General features: G+C 34.7%; 1 protein-coding gene and 1 long non-coding RNA gene across 6 annotated transcripts in view; one reads left to right on the forward strand and one right to left on the reverse strand.

Moving 5' to 3' along the window:
* The window catches only part of LOC143261239 (uncharacterized), a 174,318-nt gene that overhangs the window by 136,672 nt on the left and 14,945 nt on the right, over positions 1-22,701 (reverse strand). For 3 of the 5 annotated variants that reach the window (XM_076527817.1, XM_076527815.1, XM_076527820.1), the window contains exon 1: positions 1,286-1,968. The exons of 1 other annotated variant lie outside the window; for it this stretch is intronic. The gene's annotated coding sequence lies outside the window, so the exon portion shown is untranslated. Of the gene's footprint in view, positions 1-1,285; positions 1,970-22,701 lie in introns of those variants that run through there. One more of the 5 variants, XM_076527816.1, reaches the window with a different exon arrangement.
* On the forward strand, positions 2,134-5,981 carry LOC143261240 (uncharacterized). Its single transcript, XR_013035410.1, has 2 exons — positions 2,134-2,920; positions 2,991-5,981. It is a non-coding gene; the product is annotated as an uncharacterized LOC143261240 (long non-coding RNA).

The raw sequence follows: 22,701 nt of genomic DNA on the forward strand, positions 1-22,701 counted from the left end.
GTATATATCATAAAAAAATTATAAAGATAACATATTAAAATGCAAAGAAGATGATGCAGCAAACACGAATAGAGGAATAAAAATGAATAACAGCTTCTAAAAGTGGGTGAAAGTAATTCATCTTTGCATGAAAGATCAGATAGCGAACAAACCGTAATCACAAAGTTATATGCATAATGTCGCAAGGTGCATTTCGCACTGCGTAGAGTGCGATATAGAAAATGTGATTAAAAATATGGAAATGATAAAGGATTTCATATTCTTAACGACAATAAAATAATATCTCAAGTTATAGAGGATCAACCTGAAGTGAATGTATAATCAGGTATGCTACACAGTATGTTATACAATACTTACGTTAAACAATTTAAGAAACAGTTTCAGATATCTAGAAATAAAGAAATAAATACAAGACATGCCCATAAAGCGACATTTTATTAGAAAATAAGCTTACATATTGCAAAGAAAATATATTAGAAACATCGTAAGAAAAGAGAGTGGAACGCAGTGTATGAAGAGGTGGGAAAAGGTGAGCACTTAAAATAAACCTACCAGTTACAAACTAAAAAACTCTCGTTTTTTAACTTTTCTAAGTCTATAACGAAAATTAAAAAAAATACGTATAGTAGATCTCGATAAGTTACATGCATGCCGAAAATTTCATCGAAATCAGTTAACGCAAGGTCATAGTTACGAGCATTAAACAAATTTTAAAACAGCAACTTTCTCACAATTATTGGACAGAAATATTAAAAATCAGGACAAAACTGCGATTTTTGCGATCTTTAATTGTTTACCGCTTATACCAAAGTCAACCGATTCCGCTGAAATTTTCAACATGCATATAAATTACCGAGATGTACGAAATGCATTTCTTAAATCTTCGTTATATATATTTCGTCATATATTATTTTCTTTAATCATTCTAAGCAATAACAAAATTCAAGTTGTTCAGTCCAGTTCTAAGCAAGTTATGGCGTTTTAAAAGTAGTCCGAATATTAATAGGAGTCGCTATAAAATATTCGAGACGGTCGCAAATAGTCCCTAAGATCGTGTCACAGTGATATTCTACCTAAAATATGGCCGCGACGCCATATATCCGCAAGAACCGATTTCCCACGTGGAAAACAAGTGCTTCCAGTTTCGCAAGCTTCCTCGAGACGCCATATGCGTAACGCACGTGCGTGTAATAATTCGCACTGGCGAATAATTAGGCCAGCCGAGAGAAGGTGTCCGAGCCATCGAAATGTAAATGAAGAAATTCTTACTGATAATGAGACTTACCGAAAAACCGATCAGAAATTCCCAGTTACGAATGCGGCTCCCGGCCGGTCACTAGTCTTGACATATCTTTGGAACGGTCGCTGCCAGTTGTTGCCAGCACTGTCCTTTATTATTTCGCCTGCTGCCCTATGGTCTTTAGCGGCTATCTTCCTTCATTCCATATGAATTAATCTCGGCTCGAATTATCACAGTTACAATTATTTCTTCCAAACACCCAATGCTACGGTCTACGCGACAATGATCCTCGTTCTCGGCAGATCGCTTCCTCAGCCAGAAGCGAGGCATTCCCCACTCCCCAGACTCACGGCTCGGCACGACGCACAAACCCTACGCGCACCCGCCGTTGCTCAGGGCCGCCACCATTCGACTCAGCCCACGCTCCGAGCGTCCTAGATCTCGCGGCATAATTCAGTGACTGTAGAGAATACCACAACATGTTACAATTTCAAGTAATTTCAGTTTATGCAAATACGATGAGCTCAATAAATGGAAAACCAAGAAAGGAATTGGTGGCCAGAACTTTAAAGGACAAACATCTCGAAAGTGAAAATATGTGACATGCAGTGTTTTTCTTCCAGCCGCAGAATTTCCTTCTTTCCTGATTTTGTTAAAAAACTTACGAATCACTTTGCAAATAAAGATAAAAAAATACAAAAATCATGCTTTCCAAAACAAAAAAATAAATTATTATATTCAAAAAACTCTACCAAATTGCAGAAAAACAGTCTAGACTGAGCCCTCTTATAGCAAACTACGTGTTACATTTAAGATTACTTTTTTTGTCCGTGAAATGTGTATACGCTATACGTGATTGTACTGAACATGTGTAATAAATTATGATACCCAAAGCTCATAAAATTTTCGAAGTTTAGTATTTACCTAGCACTCTTTACAGTGATTAGATCAGTGCACAGAGATTGACACATAGTAATTAGATGAGTGTGCAGATGATAACTAGAAAAGGCTCAGTAAATAGCACGCAGTAGTAAACTTTTCATTCTTACTAGGCACAGTAACTCGATCGAAAACTACTATTTATATTTTGTTAAATATTTTGTGTTCCCTATATATTTCAATTATAATAAAATTCGTATTTATGTAAAAGACATCAATATATATTTTAAATGTTTTTTACGAAGTACACCATAGATAAAGAAAACCATATAATTTATCGAAAACTTCGGACGCCACTTTAATGGGCACAGTAAGTAATGGACACACTAATCCTATCTGGCTATCATAGAGAACTGAAAATTAACAGTTATGGACCTATATACATAATATCGGTTTTAAATGTCGGCATTCAACTATTACAGTTCTCCTTGGTGTCCAGAGACATCGTCGCTCCTCGGCAGTTATTTTGTGTGCGTTGAGATTTTTGTTTCAGTTGATCGGTCAAACAGCGCGTTCTAGTCAGCTTGTCGCAGTTACATAAACGGATATAAAGGACATAAAATAGCACGTGTGCATACTTCGAATAAAATATCATTATTTAATTGGATACGCGGTATTGATTTTTGTTTATTTCCATCATTAAACAATGGAAACTGTTTGATGAGAATTTTTGGATTCTCCATAATTCTTTCCCGAACTGAAACTGATGTCATAATTGTTTTCAATCCCTGCTTTATGAAGGTATATTCAAGATTGTAAAAGTTTGAATCTTCAAAATTCTGGCAAAAGTTATCCGTAAATCTATTCGTAGCCTTCGTATAAAGATAAAGATAAAAGATGAAAATTATATTCAACGCCACGAATAAATACGCTTTGAATAAAAAATGTATGTATTGGAAATGGATGTAAAATGAAATGTGCACTGATACTTTCTGGTAGAAAAATATCTTTACTTCGCGACATGTGAAGAAGCTCAAAGAAGAAGAAACTCAACGGGCTACAGTGCCGGACGAATATAGATAGTACACTTTAAAATTAACGTAATTTAGATTTATTTAAGGTAATAACCAAGATTCTAATACTATACAGATTTGTAAATTACTGTTATGAACATACACAAATGAAATAAAATTACGTTACGCCAGTTTAAACAATTTTACTTAGAAAAAAATGATGGCATATTTCACTAAGAATTATGTTGCGGCACCACGTAATTCCGAATAAAAAAAACATGAAAAAAGTGTAGAATAATATTTTTTTGTTTAGGATTTAGTTTTCGAGAAAATCGAGATTGAAAATTTGCTAAGCGATGTACATCGCTTATAGCCGGACAAGCGTATGTACAAAGCAAGGTTTAAAACTTGGTTTTCTCGAAAACGAAATCCTAAAGAAAAAAGAAGTCACTCTATATCATTTTTATTTCTTTTTTATGAAGAATAACCCGGTGCCCGCTTGTAGATAGTTTCAGGAATATCCTGTACATATTTTTCAACAGGGTGATGCCGCGAATTTTTTTCTCGTGGATTGATCAGCAAGGTCACATCGTTGAAAATTGTTGCGAAAGTCATAACCATGCATTATGCAAATGGCAGATAACGTGAAAACATTGCCGAATGACAAAAATGTATTTAAGATGATAAGAAGCAATTAGAGCAAAAAACTAATAAAGAAACTTCGTAGATAATGACGACTGTTAATAAATGTGGAAAGATGGAGCCACAAAACATTAGGCACTCAATATTATTCCTTGATTTATTGACATACATAACTTTTAGTTAAGTGTGCTAACATTTTGTCCGACTGTATTTCCATAAAAATTCTCTTTTTTCAAATAAAATTGTTTACACTTGCGAAATGCAATTTTATTTCATTTGACTATGTTTATAGTGGTATTTTGCAAATTTATATAGAAACAGTATTTTAGTTGTAATGTTACATAAATAAAAATTACATTAGTTTTAAAGTATGCTATCTTTTTGTTAGATACTGTATTATCCCGAAATGAAAACTAGGAAGCATATAATCGGAGACTTGAGACCAAGCATCCACATATTCGACACTTTCCTATCTTTATTTGAAAAACGATTCTATGAATATTGATTTGTTTTTATTCTGGAACAATGTAGTTACGTGTTGATAATTAAGTGGCATTTTTATTTGTCGGACAAATTATCGACTAATAAAATTATTTATTTCAAACACGTCGAATAAAGATACTTATTTTATTAGGACCCTCCAATATTGCATAAAGATGAAGAAGTATCTTTTGTTCGTAACGTTTCTATAATTTATTATCTAAATAATGTACAACTCTGCTGGGTTGTCATTTGTTTCGCAATTACAAGATGCAAATGAATTTCAGCATAAATTATATTGCAAAAATATCGTACAGTGTTTATGATGAAATAGTTGAAAATGTTAAATATATATAAATTTTAATCGAGTAGTACATATATTTAATCGATCCAAAAGTTTCAGTCATATTACTACGAGATCGATTAATATTGTATAAAAAAATAATGCACCGTCAGACATAATAAAATTCGTTTATTAGAAGTAAGTTAAAAAGATTAAATATTTAAATTATGGAAAAAATTATAACTTAAATTACATTGCACACACACACAGCTACTGCAGTAACTCGAAATTTTATATTATTTTCACGATTCCCTTAGTTTCGTTAATATCATTTAGTCCAAGTAGACTAATAAATATACGATCAAACCCTACCAGAAAATCTGAAAAATTTAAAACACTGATTGCAATAGATTATGTATTGAGGAACAGTCTTTTCTCTATTCCTGCGAAAAAGAAACATATCAATTATTTTTCTTCCTCATTATTTTGAACCACAATTTTCTTCAAAAAAGAAGCTGACAAAATTCTTTAATATATTAGGAAAGGTCTATGGTTTATTTAGAAATGGTTTCATAAAAAAGAAACGAAATACGTCGAGATACACCATATGCTGTGCAATGCTTCGAAATTCTCGTTTACGATAAGTATAGTTTCAGGACAGTCCTTCCGTCCTTGACAGCAATTGCAGGGAATACTATTTTATGGCACCTTCAAGTGGCTTTCTCGTTTAGGGTCTCCGACGATAAGAATCAAGCCGTCAGAGGAATGACTTACAGACGACTCGAGACAATAGATACGAACATGTGTACGCTAGAGGCGAGCAGGACAAGGATGGCCCGCAACATCGAGATCCCATCGAATTAGGAAAGGACGAAAGAAATAGTATAAGCTTCTGATAGAATTGTTCGGTACCTATGAATGCATAGAAACATACGCCGCTTAAGTTATATAATCACTTTTAATGAAAAACAGCGATGTATCATTGACTGTAGTTTTCACATAACAGTCTAATAAGATGTTGGATAACCCTTGGATTTGAGGACTGCATTGCATCTGTGTGGCATAAATTCAGTCGGAATTTCTGATCATATTTTCGTGATTGTTTCCATTAATTCTGCTTTATTGTTAAAAGATCCCATTCCCTTGTGATAAATAACCAATTGTCGGATTTCAAAAGACGTATTTCTTCCTTTTCATTCCATTTTCACAAGTAAAGCGTCTGATATCACCAATAATTTCTGTGGTACCGAGTTCTTACAACGAATTTTTATTTATTTATAAACAATATGTGTTAGCGGCGTCGTCAATGTAATACAATATTTTACTCTGACATCTAAGATGTTGTGTCCGAATATTTTTGCGACGTTAAATTCTGTCACAATCTTGTTTATCGCTTATTATACAAAAGAACATGTGCAATAAATAAACAAAATTTATTTTTCTACTTACTTTAAGAAGTGCTTTATTATATGAGGAAACGATTCAATAATACTACCATAAACAATAAAAGGGAGTAATAATTTTTCTAATAATATCGTGTCCGAATATTAATGGGAGTCACATGTATCTATTTAATATAAAGAATGTGAAATAAAACTGTAATAAGAAGTATATACATTCGGGTAAACGATGGAATAAAAAATGCTCAAAAATTACTTTTGCCTATATCTTTATCCGAAATATATTTAAAACATTAAGAACTCAATTTTGAAAAAAATTGAGAAAGAGCAATACTTATGAACAAAATTAGCCTCATCGGCGCTCGCACAACGTTCAAAAGACTCGTATCTCGCTCGCTCCATCAACCAACGACGTTGTAATCATAACGAAGATTTTGTATATCACGCATATCATAGTTTCATATCTTGAATTTCGTGTTCCTAGTTAAATAATCGAAAGTTTGGTTTCTATATTTTATAACATTGTTTCACCCCCACAAAAAATCTGGCAAAGATTGCTGACAACATCAGAGATTGCTGCTTTCGGCAATATCCTCCGATAGAATTAAAATGGCGAAGACAAGATTTGTCATTTCCGAAAAATTTGCAACTTTCCGTTTTGTTTTTTCGTTCTCTATTTTTTTGTGATCACATTTTACGATCGAAAAATCTGAAAAAATTCTCTAACATATGGCCTGTTATACAAAATGGATCAAATCTTTCTCAAAATTTTAAAATGCCATCGTTCATCAGTTGGTAAGTATGAACAAAACTTTGAAACTGTTTTAAGTAATTATATTTAATTACATATTTTTTGAGGTTAGCAATCTGTTGTTAAGAAGTTAAAAATTTTTAGGTTAAATCACTGCATACTACGTCGACGTATTTTTCGTCTGCTCTCTAATGCGGCTCGGTTTGCACCGAATGACGTGTTTATGATTAATCGATTAATTTAATCATTTTCCAGTTATTTTACCTTATTATTAATAAAAATATTAATACAACTTCGACAAACGCAAAAGTAGACAGCAAATAAAGGATGGATATAATTATTATGTAATACGACACTTTTTTATTTCTTATTTTTTCTTAACGGTAATTGTAAAATTTTTCCCACTGTAATTGTGAGGTTTTTGTGATTATAAATTAAGATCAAATACAATATAATTTTTGTAAGATTATATCTTATAAAATTACAAATTTTATAAAAAATATAAATATACTTTTCATATTAATATTTACTTAATTTTTTTTATTCCAACCAATAAAACGACAACATAAACATTTTTGTTTTTGTAATTTAAGGTAAAAAATTAGTATTGAGATGAGCCGATTTATACATACTATGTTTGTTCTTATTTTAATCAGAAAAATCTTACAAACACATTTATGCAAATTTTATTTAAAAATAAACAAAAAGAAGGATGTTTCATCTGTGCATTATGTATTTTGTACCTGTTGTCCCATATTCAAGCCCGGATTAGATTACGATCCATGTGACTCGTTCGACTTTGAATTTTTTCGGCATGTCAAGGGGAGCCCCCAACCCCCCTCAGTAGTAAGTGAAAAACTACCTAGAACTACCATGCACTTATGCAAACATAAGCAAAATGACCTATGCAAACGTAATAAGTGGTACCACTCAAGAAGGAATTGAACGAATTTTCAAGAAACCAATCACATTTCAAGATAGGCGTATACAATCCTGTATGAGTGGAGAGTTTTCACAGTCGCGATAACGTGGGAATGATTGGCCTCTCGAATGTATTTATAATGTTGATTCAATTACGAATTATTTTAATCACGAGTGTAATTGAAATACAATATAATATATACGTATGTATAATTATTTGTTGTTTGAAAGTTTAAATGAAAGAGAAAAATAATTACTTATTATTTATATAGATATAAACAAATTATTTGAAATAATAAAATTTGTTTATTAATTACGAATACGATTTCAATTGTTACTTATTAATTATCATTTAATTGTTAAGTATTTATTATTCATGCGGTACGCCGTGTCCAATAAATAATAATTACGTCGTAGTTATTAATAATATTTTAATTTATTTATTAAGTACATTGTAATTCGTAATTAATGTAATTGAAATACTTAGTATTTTGTAATTATACTCCTATTGAATTACAAATCACCTTGTATTTTAATTAAATGGCGATCTCAATTTCGAATTACATTGTAATTGAATTACTTTGTAATTATAATTCCTTGAGAAATTCAAATGTTCGCCAGATCCTTATCCTTAACCGATAAGGATTTGATGAATTGTCCGCGAAAGACCGCAATTTCTAAAAAGCATTCCATAAATCGCTCAAGTACTTTTCCATCTAAGGAAAATCCACTGTAGGTTGGTTCCTCAACTTTCTCAACTCAACTTCCAAAGCTATACAATTACATTATAATTTTGAAACATTAATAACATTAATAATTTTGAACATTATAACTTTTTCACCCGCTAGACGCGCCACGTCGCTGTGCGGGACTCTCGCACATGCGTCGCTTGTCCTCACTCCTTGCGTAGGCTTTTTCGTGAATAGGTTGGTCGTAACATATAAATTCCTTACAAACAACAAATACATATATAGAAGTGTGGTGACATGAAACAAACGTCTGACTTGCAGAATGTCTTATCGAGCACTGTCGTTCGAGTATGTTCAAGTAGACGCAAGTGTAGCGCGAGGCTACGCCTACTAACAATGCTGCATGCTCGATAATTTCAATCCCTGATTTACATGGATGGATCTCGATAGGAGTCATATAGTATTACATAAAAGTCATTGACGTACCATATCAGCCGCAAGTTTCGAATCGTTATCCCATTAAAAATAGTATGTCATTCCCATTCCTAATTAACCCGCACTTTTTTGCTAATTTTCTTTTCATATGTCAAAATTCAAGTGTTTACCCATTTTATTACGTCTATAAACACTAATTCTCCGACTCAGAGAGAGATTTGCTTCGCAAATTCCACTCTCTTTGTTTTATTCACTTCACTGATGTACGGTTGCTTCCTCACAATTTTGCTTTTAAATCCTGCCCAATGTAATTTGAATCGTTCTTGTATGCATTTGATTTTTATTTCGTTCCTGGACTTTTGATACAATCTCAGACGCACTTATATCTGGCTTCTTTTTAATAATCCTAAGAATTTCATGTTTTTGTACTGTTAATTTTTTTGGTCTGCCACTCGGTGCAATATTCTTTCTTTTCTATATTTATTTACTAAGGTAAGTGGGTTATTTACTGTGTTCATTAAAGTGTCGTCCTAAGTTTTCGACAAATTAAATGGTTTTTTTAACCCATATCGCAATTCTTAAAATATTTAAAATATATGTTGATTAGAGGTGTGCGTGAACTCGGGATTTCCCGAAACCCGATGCTTGGAACGGGATGAGAAGATGTGTATCGGGTCGGGACGAGATCGGGACGACAATATTCAAGATTCCTGAAAACATTCGATTTTCTATGCTACCAATTATTACAAAACGACACATCGCCGTACCTAGTACAAAATTGACTAGCGAAAAGATGTTTTCAACAATTGGAAATATCGTTGCAATCGAGAGAACCAAGCTCTATTACATACTGTCATACGTAGAGGATTTTAAATCAAACTATACATATCTTACTTTTCTGGTTTGTTAAAAAATATAAAATTTTGCAAAATAAACTGCAACAATGGAAATCAAAAATCTTTAACTAGGACCGTATTAAAAAAAAGACGCGCTCCCAGTATTTTAAGAAGTCCTAAACATTTTCGGAAAACCCGAAAGTTTCAAGATCCCGTCCTGATCCGTACTCGCACACCTCTAACATTGATGTCTATTATATAATATAAATACAAATTTTATGATAACCAAAATATATAAAGAACACAAAATAATTAACAAAATCTAATATAAAAATCAGTTTTCGATCGAATTACTGCGCTCTTAAAAAATGAAAAGTTAATTACTATGTGTCAGTAACTGAGCCTTTTCTAATTACCATGTGCCAATTTCTGATCACTCATCTAGTTACCGTGTGTCGATTTCTGTGCACTGATCTAATTAGATCTAATTTGATGCAATCAGTTCTAGGTAAATACTAAACTTCGAAAATTGTATGAGCTTTAGGTATCATAACTTATTATACATGTTTCAGTACTTGCAATATTATTTTAAAAAAGGAAAGAAAATTACGTGCAGTGTCCATACATTTCACAGACCAAGAAATTAACGTTAAATGCAATACGCAGTTTGTCATAAGAGGGCTCTGTAATCACAACGCACACATAAAAAAAGACATGAAAACTTAAAACAAGACGCAAATATATCTAGGCAGTGGATTATTTATTATTTTTCTGTAATTTTGTCGAGTTTTATAGATATAATAGTTTATTCTTTTGTTTTGGAAAGCATGATTTTTGTATCTTTTTTGCAACCTGATTCATAGGGCAAAATGACATCAAACCATTATTAGAAATTTAAGAAGTTAGTTTCCGCATTTCATAAATCTTAGGATGTTAAACTTTTGATTCGGTTGTGAAAATTACAGGTGAAGGGAACTAGTCAAATAAAATGGTTTTCGTTCTGTGACACTATGTTTCCTGAAGCATTCTGTTATATCTTGAATATTTTAGATCAATTGAGAATAAACACAAGAAATTATCGTAAGATCGGCAGTACCCCAAAGTAGCCATGTTGCAGTAACGAGGACAATCGTTTCCGACTTCAAAATGTCGTGGCCACTTAACATATAAGCGACTTTTTAGTCGACATTTCGAGCTCTACATTCAATTATTATACAATGCACTGAAACACTTGACTGAGCATTCATCGCAGGTAGCTGTTAGGATAGCTGTTAAAGTGATAAGGTACCCTGCGAGTTATTGACATAAAAATATAAAAATAACTGTCTGTTAAATATGAGTTACCTAGAATCATATGATACAGCAACCATTAACTGCTATTGTAAAAAAATACTTAGTACCTAGAACTGTCGTAATGGGAACGTCAACTTCTGCCAATGAAATTCTTATTCAATGAAGAACGGCTCCATTCCATTCGTAAAGTAATACATTCAAAAATAGCATATCAGTCATCCCTTTCACAATACATACCTGTTTTGTGAGAAATAATATCCACAGCCTGTCTATAATTTAAATGTCTACAAGCGAAAAATAGTTTATCAAGAAACTTATAAGAAACAAGAATGCCTTGCAGTGACACACGGTCGGCGATCAAATATCCATTCGAACTGTCCGCTTTCAGATGTCATGGATTAGGTGAGAAATATCTTCCCTGATGTTTATAAGCCTGGAAATGACTTTATTCTTTTACTATTTTCACGTGTACAGTAAACTTCGCTTATGAAAACGTCGCCAGCCGTGTACCGCTACGGAATTATAGTCGTCGATTGTCAACAACTATAAAAACAAGTCGTGAGGGTTAGCCTAGCTTCCGATGTAGCTGAGTAGAATCCATTCTTCTTTTAGTTTAATAGCGAGGTTAGGACCTCGTCATCCGGTCTGGTAACGGTCAGATGTAGTTCAGAACAACACTTCTCCGTCAGTCCAGCCGTCTTACGGTGAGGCTATGTCTGTGGACCGTACTGATCTGTTGGTGTGAGTTTTACGATGTACCCGCGGTGACGTTTGTATAAATGGACCTCAAAGGTCGTTACGTTACCTTTCATTTGGCATCCTTACGGGCATTCCTACACTATTGTTTCAGATGCATCGTAATCGGCTGATATTGGCTAACGAGACCGGCGATACCGATGCTGCAACGAAGCATCCCGGAGGATCGAGAGCTTCCGAAATATTGAACCGAAAGAAACAGAACGTCGCGATCATTCTCCAGCATTCCAGGAACGTGTCCAGGAAGAAATAAAAGAAGATCGCGGAGACACCGCAGGTATGTATCAGTTTCGATTGTGAATGTACACATGACCACTGTACCATTTTTATATCTTTACATTTTTACATTTTTATTAAATTATTTCGTCATTAAAGTCATACTTCGAATACGCCCATCCCAATCCTACAAATACTCTGGCGGACAAAATGATAAGGAACCTCAATATTTTTGAGGATGAACATCTATTTGTTCATATACATGGAAAATGAATACACGTCAAAATATGGTAGTATTTTTGACGTAATACATGAAGAAATGAAATAAATCGTTCGATTCATTTGTTATTTATGCAAAGAAGTGAAATTTTGTGTGGACGAAATGATAAGACACTTTAAATATGAAACAAAAATGCTTTGACGTCGTCCCCGTTTTGACCGGTGGTTAAGCTGGAAAATGAGGCCAACTCCGGGATTTTACAGGCTCCTAGGCAGACCACCCGACATAATGCATGATATTCGGGAATTCGGTTCATGACGCAGGAAAATTCGTTCGGGTAGAGTGCCAGGCGAGACCACCTGAGACGCATTCGATCAGCCTATCTTTCGAACATCCGATCCCTTTTACCTGCGCTATCATGTACGCCGCTATGATTGTACATGCATTCGATCACGTACGCCACAATGACAAAAGGTATAAAAGAGTAATAAAACAGTCGTTCATTGGTAATCAAGCATAATACATTTCTTACCTTACTTATTAGCTCTGTATTATTACGCCACGGCTAATATACGTAAATTACTGAATAAAACCGCGCAAGTGACATGCAAATACGAGGCATAATTCGCTGATCACAGCACAATACACGTGTGCCAATAATTAGGCCAGTATCCTCCCCCTCCCCTATATGTACTTCGTTTATGCTAAAGTAGCGACTACCATTTGGGACCAATTGTTTTTTTCCACCTTGTGCCATCCACGTAGACCGAGAATTTTTCTCATCAAGTATACTTAAAACAATTTATTTGTTGATCGCGTCTGCGATTCTGTAATAAAGACTCGACGTGTTTACATGTATTTAATCGTTTATTTAAGTTGAACCATTCCGACTAACAGTCTCCCATTCTGGGATAGTTCCAGCCCCGAACAGAAATGAATAACACATGGAAGGGATGAAGCAGGGTTATGTTAGAGGAGGAAACACAAATTTTTTGAAAAGATGATTATTTATTGTATAATAAGGATGACGAACAATTATGACAGAGGAAGAAAATTGTAACTTTGTTTTTAAAAATTCATTATTTAATTATTTATTTTTATTGGGATTATGGCTTGGATTATTTATCAAATAAACTGTACAACGTACAAAGTAAACTGTACAAAGTTTTACTAAAACTTTTATTATAATTTTTATTTTAAAGAAGATATATGTACGTTATGCACGAACGACTGAGCGACCACCGGCGATAATGTGTGTATCGCGCTGTGTATTTATAAGTTACAGTTTATATTACCGCCTGTGCGCGCTTAAGACACCAGCGCAATGAAATCTGATAATTTCGAACTTCAGTCCCAAGTAAACTATAAATTAATTTTTGTCCGAGACTACAGTTACTTTTTCAACAATTTTAGATTACAACTATTACTACTACTATTACTATTGGTTGTCCTTTTAATAAATATATGTACTATTAACTCTGAATACACTTGGTAATGATATAATGAGTAAAAGAAAAGTGATAATAATAGAGTACACCTATATCGGCCATGAATTGAATTTTGATGAAATCGAATCGATTATGAATTGGGTACGAGGTGTGAAATCCAATCGAATAAAAAAATGGATCGTGTGCTACGAATTAGTTCGCGGTCAATTAGTATAACAACAATCCACCACCGTCCCTGATAGATCCGCATTTTTTAAAAACTGCTACGCAATACATAGTTCTTTTCTAGCACATGTTTATATATTTTGCATGTTTGTACTTTTTCAGAAGTAAACAAGCTGTAGGAACAAAAATGATGCGCAACGCAGGAGTCGACGAAATGAAGATTATGCAAGAAATGCCCGAAAAATCTCAAACCCATATTCATTGTCAGAAAGCATTTCATCATCGAGGCAGGGATGCAGAAGAAATCACGTGCACGATCCATCATCACCGAAGGATTCAACATTGTGGACTTACGGTCCGTGGTCGAACAAGCTTAGTGATAGGATATTACTCAAGAACGTTTTCGTGTACCACCGGTTTAAGGAGCTCAGGATTAAAAGCAACAATGTGCGGCCCGACATTTCAGCGGGACGTTCGATGCTAAGATATCTTGACGCAGTATTGGAACCTAATACTTTAGAAGAGACATTGTCAATTAAATAATATCAAGACCATACGATTCGTGGATTAAGAAATAGATTGGAAACAAGCGAGGAAAAACATTATGAATTAAGGGACGGTTAGTTTATAGGAAAATAGAAAAATTAATAATGATAAATTGTTACTTCACGTACCCGCGTGTTTAGAAAATAATATTATTAGGCTAATGACAATTATATAAATATATATAAATATATATAAATTAAATAATATATAAATATATATAAATTATTAGGCTCATGACAATTTGGGGCATGTAGGTATTGACAAAGTCATCGATGACATAAGACAAATATACTGGCTTCCGCAAATGCGACAAAAGATTAAACAATATGTTAACAATTGTTTGAAATGTATTGAATTTTAGCTAATTAGTGGTAGATAGGAGAGGTTTTTGCATAGTTTACCTAAAGGTGACCTACCATTTCAGATAATTCATGTGGATCATTACGGAGAAGTGTGGTAAAGGTTTTAAATATGTTTTGGCAGTAGTGGATGGATTTACCAAATTCGTTAGACTGTTTGCTTGTAGATCGACAAGATCTGAAGAAGTGATTCGAAATTTGACAGAGTTTGAAATGAAACATTGTGTCAGATTGTTCGAAAACTGAAACGATACCGCATTGTGAATAAGTTTAAGTTTGTGTGTGAATGTATGGGTATTTGTTGCATTTCGTAAGACTTATTTTTAATATTTCTTATTTACGTTTTGTGTAATATGAATTGTATATTTTTTAAGATCTAACCCTTGGAAATAAAGTTGGGATTCTTTGGTGACCATGGATGGTCACTCTACAGTTCAGGATTGGCCGAACTGTAGAATGAATCGTGTTAGCTGTGGGATGCGATCGATAAGAAGATTGTTTAATACATTACGATGTTTATTCGAGCCGAGCCTTTGTGAAATAAACAATTTAAAACTTCGACTCAGAATAATAAATTTGCCGATTCATTTCCTACAGTATCATGATACAAATGTAGAGCGACCAGATCTGGGATGAGATCCTGACTACAGGAATCCTTCTCAACTCCCTAATAGTCCAAGAAACCGAGCCAACAACAAAACACTATATCAGTCACCTCCTATGAAAATGCCAAACGAGAATACGCCCCAACCAAGGACCAAGCCATAATACTGCATGCTGTAGATGGTATTACCGTCAGGGACTATGCATTAGTCATAGGAAAGATAATAGGCCCCAGATCTATCAAATACATATCGAGGATTTCAAACGGTAGGGTATGCACATACCTAGATAACAAAGAAACTGTCAGCAACATAACAGCAAAATTCAAATCAATTACCATCAGCAACACAAATATTGAAATCCGTCCTATGATATCGCCGACCCAACGTATCGAGCTGTCAAATGTAGCATCGATCATCCCAAATTCAGTAATTGAAAATGCATTTAGAACCAATAACATCAAACTCTGCTCTAGAATAACCGACCTGAGAGCAGAGACATCTGACCCTGAATTTGTGCAGCTTCAGACGTCAAGTATACGTCGATATCGACGTCCTGAACAAATTTCCAAGCACATTCTTAATTAATTTTGACGATACCCTACACAGAATTTTTGCCTCTACTGACAAACAGATTTGCTTAATATACAAAAGAATATGCGCAATAAGTAAACAAAATTTATGTTTTTACTTACTATAAGAAGTGCTTTATTATATGAGAAAGCTATTGATTCAATAATACTATCATAAATAATAAAAGAGAGTAATAATTTTTCTAATAATATCGTGTCCGAATATTAATGCGAGTCACTGTACTTGAAAGCAGTAATCACAGACCCAGATTTTGCACACATATTAAGTTTCAGAAGAAGACAAGTCTACGAACTTGTTTATAACAAGTCTCTGAATATTCACCACTTCAGAGAAACAGATCTGCTTCAATTGTAATCAATGAAGCTATAAGCAATGTCCTAACAATACAAACACGAACGAAAACGGTTCCCAAACCGATCTAAATATAAATCCCCTCCCCCCGCATTAACGTATCAATCATCAATGATATATTCATATCGGTCAACGTATTGTCGAATATCAAGAAGGCAGGACAAATACAATGGAAATAGAGACAGAAGAATTCAACACAAACAAAGAGGAGAATAAGAGACCGCTATCTATAACATCAGAAGGAAGTCATATCAACCCAATAAAATTAGCGACTTAAATTTCAAGATCCCTGCTCCAATAACATTAAAAAAATAATAATCAAACTGTTGCGACGGCAACACCGAAGGTCGAACGTCCCTGGCCATCCCTTGAGCAATTATGCAATATACCTGCGACAGTAAAAAATGCATCCGAACGAAAATACCCTTCGACCCGACGAACGGACAACACGACTCATAAATTCCATATTTCACAAAACGGAAAAATTACAACCCGAACTTTCGAACAGTTTCCCACTCCTCATTTCAAGTTCCTTCCGACACACCCATCTCCAATCAAAAACGCTTCATTTCCTCCACCAAAACCTACCATCCATCAATCAACAAAAAAACCGAGGTGACAAGCGGAAGGGCACCTAGAACGTTAGTCAGAACTGTTAGAACTCTAAGAACGCAGATAGAACGCAAATAACGCATCGCTAAGACCATAGCTGTACTGTAATATTAAAGTGTACATAAAAACAACCAGCGACTTCGTTCAACTTAATTCCATTTGGAAACATCGCGCATATACACAAACGAATAGAACCACCCTTTTGCAACACGTGCAACCAAACTATGTCGACCAACCACATCCTTTTCGAATGCAGAAAATACGAAATATCAAGACAAAAATACATGATACTACCCGTCGTAAAATTCCTAAAGGAAACCAACATCTACCAGGAAATAAAAACAAGAAACAGGACAATAAACCGTCGCTAATGGCATGAAGGTCGATGCGACGTTAAACCTGAAAAAAAAGATTCTTGGTCTTTTTCACAACAGTTTTCTTGTACAAATTCGTTGTATATTACCATCGCTTATCAAAAATGAATATCACGAGCCAGGCTCGCGAACAGATAGTAAATGAATGTTAGTTCCTATCAGTATGCCACGAGAGTTAGTCGCGATTCTTATAATTGTTGTTACAAAGCAGTTTAGTTATTAAAATGTAAGAAATCCCTACAAAATGCAAAATACAAAAGTGTTAGATAAAAGCAATGATAACGAATCCAGTGATAGTAACGTGTTTGCGCCAATCACAAAGCGTGTAATGCGTATGATTATAGTTGGGAGTAGTGAAGAGAAAGGTACGACAATCATGGATTTGCCAGAAAGTAAAAAACACACCAATAGTTTGGAAGTATTCTGAACATCATGGAATAAAAGCGTCTATTTTAAATAATTTAAGCGAGAATCCAACAATGTTAGACCTATTTTTTATTACATTTGATAACAAGTTTCGGGAAATGCTGACCATGAAAACAAATCGCTTCGCACATCAGACAATTCACGACGAGCGAAAAGACGGCATGTGGACGACACTTGGTATCCTGTTATCTTAGATGAAATAAAGGTCCATTATGCACTGTGAATTTTGATGGGTCAAGTGAAAAAAATCAAATATTTAACTGTATTGAACTAGAAGAGCTGTAGTAGAAACGCCAATATTTAGACAAACGATGCCTTTTAAGAGATTTCGGCAAATTTCGAGATTTTTACATTTCTCTGATAATGAAACTGCTGATAGTAATCACCGACTTCTAAAGATAAAAGCTATCATCAACCTTTGGAATGAAAAATTTAAAGAAATTTACACACCCAATGAATATGTCAGTATAGACGAATCCTTAATGAAATATAAAGAGCGTTTAGCGTACAAACAATTCAATCCATCCAAAAGAGCCTGATTTGTATTAAAAATTTACAAATTGTACGAGGCAAGTACCGGTTTCTGTCACGGATTTAAAATATATACTGGCCAGTACAAAATTGATCGAAATGATAGTGCGTTAGAGAACGTTGTGATAGAGCTGTCAAAATTTATAATAAACAAGGAATATACTTTGTCTCTGGATAACTGGTACTCTTCGCCAAATCTGTTTTTAAAAATTACACCAGAAAAAGGCAAACGTAATCGAGACAGTGCGCAAGAACAGGAAAAATATGCCAAACGCCAATCAAAAGCATATTTTGAAGAAAGGCGAATGTATATGAAGATGTTGCAATAATTTGATAGCTGTGAGGTGGAAGGACAAGCGCGACGTGTATATGATATCAATGAAACACGAAACTGCTGAAAATTGTTTATTATATTCATTTTTCGTTATATATAATAAGCTATTACATTCCGTGATAAACTTCAAGCCTCGTCTTACACTGTCATTAACTAATTTTAAATTCCTTACTATTTCTAAGGCTCTTTTATACGTTTCATCGCTTTTCGGAATGGAAGGATTATTATATAAAAATGCTCATTCCATTCAATCAGACACGAGAAAGCTTGAACATGATTAACTAGACATTATAAGTACGATTATAGGAGAACGATGCACCCCGATACATGTCACACAATTTTTATTAGGCTCTCAGGAGGAAGAAAGAAGAAACGTAAATGAAGAAACGAAAGAACTTCAAGAAGAATCGCAAGATATGATTTTTCACAGTAACGAAATTGTGAACAGAAATTACATATTCTAATCAAAAGAATAACATTTGAAACTGCACACGCTCCGACGAACTCTCCTCACTTTCTTTCATTTCTCAAGGCCCATACCCAATAATAACAATCACATTCACATTCTCCCTGTTTTTTATTATGTTGACTTATATGTCTAGTCATGTTTGGAATAATAGAAAATGTTACCTTTTATCTTTTGTAATAAACTTGTTCCGTTCCGTAGGACCTCCCGTAGACCGCTTTCGCGAAGGTTTATGGCGCGGACAAGCGAGGTTCATCTAAAGAGACGGAAACCTTTTTTCCATCTGCCGATCATCTGTGCAGTGTCTTCCGTCTTTTTAATGACCGCGAGGCGTCGTAGACCCGAAAGGCCCGGAAAACAACCCCGTCATAAAACTTAAGAATTTTAACGGGTCTTGGGAAAGTTTAGTCCCAACCGTCGCTGGGATGATATCTCAGGCCCCAGGGGACCTCCCGACCACGCAACTACGCGACACCCCCCTCTCCTAGACAAGGCCCGTGTAGGACGATACGAGAGGGTGATGACAAAACGTTTAGAGGACACTGATTGGGAAATCGTAATATTCGAGAAAAACCAATCAGTGCATCCCGGCGTGGAGGTGAGGTTCCTTCAGGAATCTCAAGTGGGGGTAACCTGCATAAAACAACGCGACCAGTCGGGGCGCGAACACTCACACGCGCTCTCTCTCTCTCTCTCTCGCTCTAGCTCTAGCTCTCGAGTACATTACAGTCGGTGATACGGGGTCGTGCATTCGGGCAGTCAGTGAATCGGACACTCTCTCGAGTTCACACGGAGTCGTTCGAATCGTTCGAGTCGTTCATCCGGAGTCAATCGGACAGAATCATTCGGGCACTTCGTTAATCTTCACGACCACGACGCGGCCAATCGGGCAGTAACCACCGACGGAACAGTGGGAGATTGTAATTTGGCTCAGTATCAACCGTAACATTGATACTTCGAGCCAGATCACGAGGCATTCCGTAGAATCCTCATCCGCGGCATAAATTCGCTAACGAGCGAACGCAATCGCGGGTCGAAAAAGCTCGACTCGCTTCGCACACACATTTTGGTCCTTCGAGCCGGATCTGCGACACATTCTGGTCCCTCGAGCCGGATAAGTGCGAAACAAACTGGTTTAATTGATTCGGTTAATCTCCTGACCACAAGTCTGGAAATATGTAGTCCTATGCTTTTCTGGCCAGTGCTCAGTCGATACACTTGACCAATTTCACACTAACCGATGATTTTCGAAAAAGGATTTCATAATTTTGGTATTTTAAATAATGTTGTACACATAATAAATCATCTCATAGGTGTACTTTAAAAGTAGCTGAAAAAATTCTTTTTAATGATAATATAATAATTTAAATCTCTCTCTGTAGTTTCGGGAAAATACTCTTTATATTATACTATGTTGTAATACCACATAGTGTTTGTTTGAATTAGTTTTATTTATTTTGATCTTATTTTTATTAATAAATATTTAGCGTTATTTATAAAACTTACATTTGTAGGATAGTAATGCATAAATGCTAACTGAAAACGTGATCATTTTTTTATATCATTATACTCGAGGTAGGAAAGTTAATTCTTAATTCTATCAATTCAAATGAATTCTGCAGTATTTATGGAGTATATTTTGATTCCAATTATATATATTCCAGTATATTTTGGACATATGTCGCATAATATGGTCATCGAGACGAGCTTTTCTATTTCTTCCATCGAATGTGTCGACCCGATGTCGCGTTCAGTGATGGTTCGTGAAAGAAATTATTCGTAATGAGACTTAATTCTGTTTGTACTATACACAGTATTGTACTATAAGGAAATTATACATATATCTGTTTGAACCGTTCAAACGAAGACGGTAACTCCTACTAACGTATAGTTTAAAGCTCACGAGAAAACTTTTGCGACCAACGAGTCCGCACAGTTTATAGTCATCTCCTCGTCAAATCTGAATAGTGCATATAGCGGCTTGAGTACGAGTCATGCATAATTAAAGTGTGGATAGTAAAGTATTATTATACTACTTTCATGCTTACTATAGCGAAGACAACCTGCAAAATTGACATCACTTTTTTCATAACTTTTTTAAATCGTGGGTTTAAACATCAATGTAGAGCATTATCAAAATCTGAATCATAATAATGTTCTATGTGAAATATATAATAGAATGAACCATCTACATCTTACAGTTGTATGTATTTACGTAACCGGAGTATGAAGTTTTGGAAATATGTGGTACTCAGGAAGGCTCATAAAGTGCAAAAATAAGTTAAATGTTCGACAATTTTCAAAATTACTAGTTCGTTATTCTTATAAGAGTTTATGTTGCAAATATATCTTTTCGTTGGGAACTCTAGTAGTGTTGGAAGGATGAATTGGATAGTGGACTGTATAGTAAAGAACGCTAGTGTAATAACACTAAATATATTTTAACCAATAAGATTTGTACAGAGCAGCATAATATACAATAGAATGATAAAATCTATCGATGTATCATGAAGGTCACGAATTTATACGATCAAGCGATCAATTTATGATTACAAAGCTGTAGCGAAATTTGCAAGTGCAATTGATTATAGCGAAGCTAGGCTGCAAGCACAAAAGTATACAGACACTGGACTGCAAGAGCAGAGAACTTAGAGTTATATATACTAGCGCAACTATATGTATCTACGTAACAGTAGTTGATAACTAATGCCACGTTCGCGGTGTGAGGGCCTATTTATTTCGTTGTGAATATTGAAAACTAAGCAGCACTGAAAGTTCGTTACAGTGCACGAAGGCAATGACCTAACGAAGAGCGCTGCATGGGAAACAACGAAAAATAGGTAACGGATTTGATATTGGGATTATTGGAAGGTGATAAATACATTGCGACGCTGCAAAAAAAAAACTGTTTGAAGTGTTTACTACGGGTTGTCTACCTTGACGGGCGTCGAACTCGAACAGCTGAGCTCGACTTAATGTAAAAAAACTAACGTCGGGCTAGAGTTCTTATGCATCGATCCAAGTGATACCAGTAAAGAGGAGGTAATGGACTGGCGATCTAAAATTGATCGATTTGATTTTGGAGATACGGGGCCATTTTCTTCAGTCTACTGAATCTGTATTGGAAAATTTATAGTTGGGTCGTTGATAATTTCACCACAAATGAAGAGTTGCATTAAATGGAACATTCAGATTGAGAATACTCCATTTTTTATTACTGCAGAGCTATGCATTCTTGGTAGTTTGCAGAACATTTCTTGTACTCTACGCACCCGAAATAACGAAATGTTTTCCTGAAATGGTTATAATATGGAGGAAGAAAAGCAGTGTAACAGTAGTCGTTGGTTTCATTAGTCGAAGGCAACTATGGCTGGATACGATAACGATACTTACCTAAGTATTAATTACAGGCAAATATAGCCATTTTCAAAGAATGATAAGTTAACTTCACAACTATCGACTTCAATTTCCAAAGTATTTCAGAATAATTGCTGATTAATTCAGGGTTACAAAATTTCAAATAGTGTACATAACTAGAAAAGTAACGCGCAGTGGATACATTCTTGGTATACTGGCAACAAATATTAATCATATAATGAAAAATAGCAAGAATGCACGATTCCTAGTAAATATTGAAGTGGAAATACAGAAAGCAGGAATTTGCTTGCTTGATGATTTAGAGTTTTTGCCGTCAACAAAAACCGATTGGGTCAACATGGAAGTTGAGTGATGCAGTTTTCATGTCAAGATTCACGTCAGTGTTCAACAGATAACCAGATGACTATTGCGGAAGTAACCAACAAGAAAAGTAAGACTACATTGATCTGAATTTCGACGTA

The sequence above is a fragment of the Megalopta genalis genome, unplaced genomic scaffold (assembly GCF_051020955.1).
Source record: "Megalopta genalis isolate 19385.01 unplaced genomic scaffold, iyMegGena1_principal scaffold0043, whole genome shotgun sequence".
NCBI lineage: Eukaryota > Metazoa > Arthropoda > Insecta > Hymenoptera > Halictidae > Megalopta > Megalopta genalis.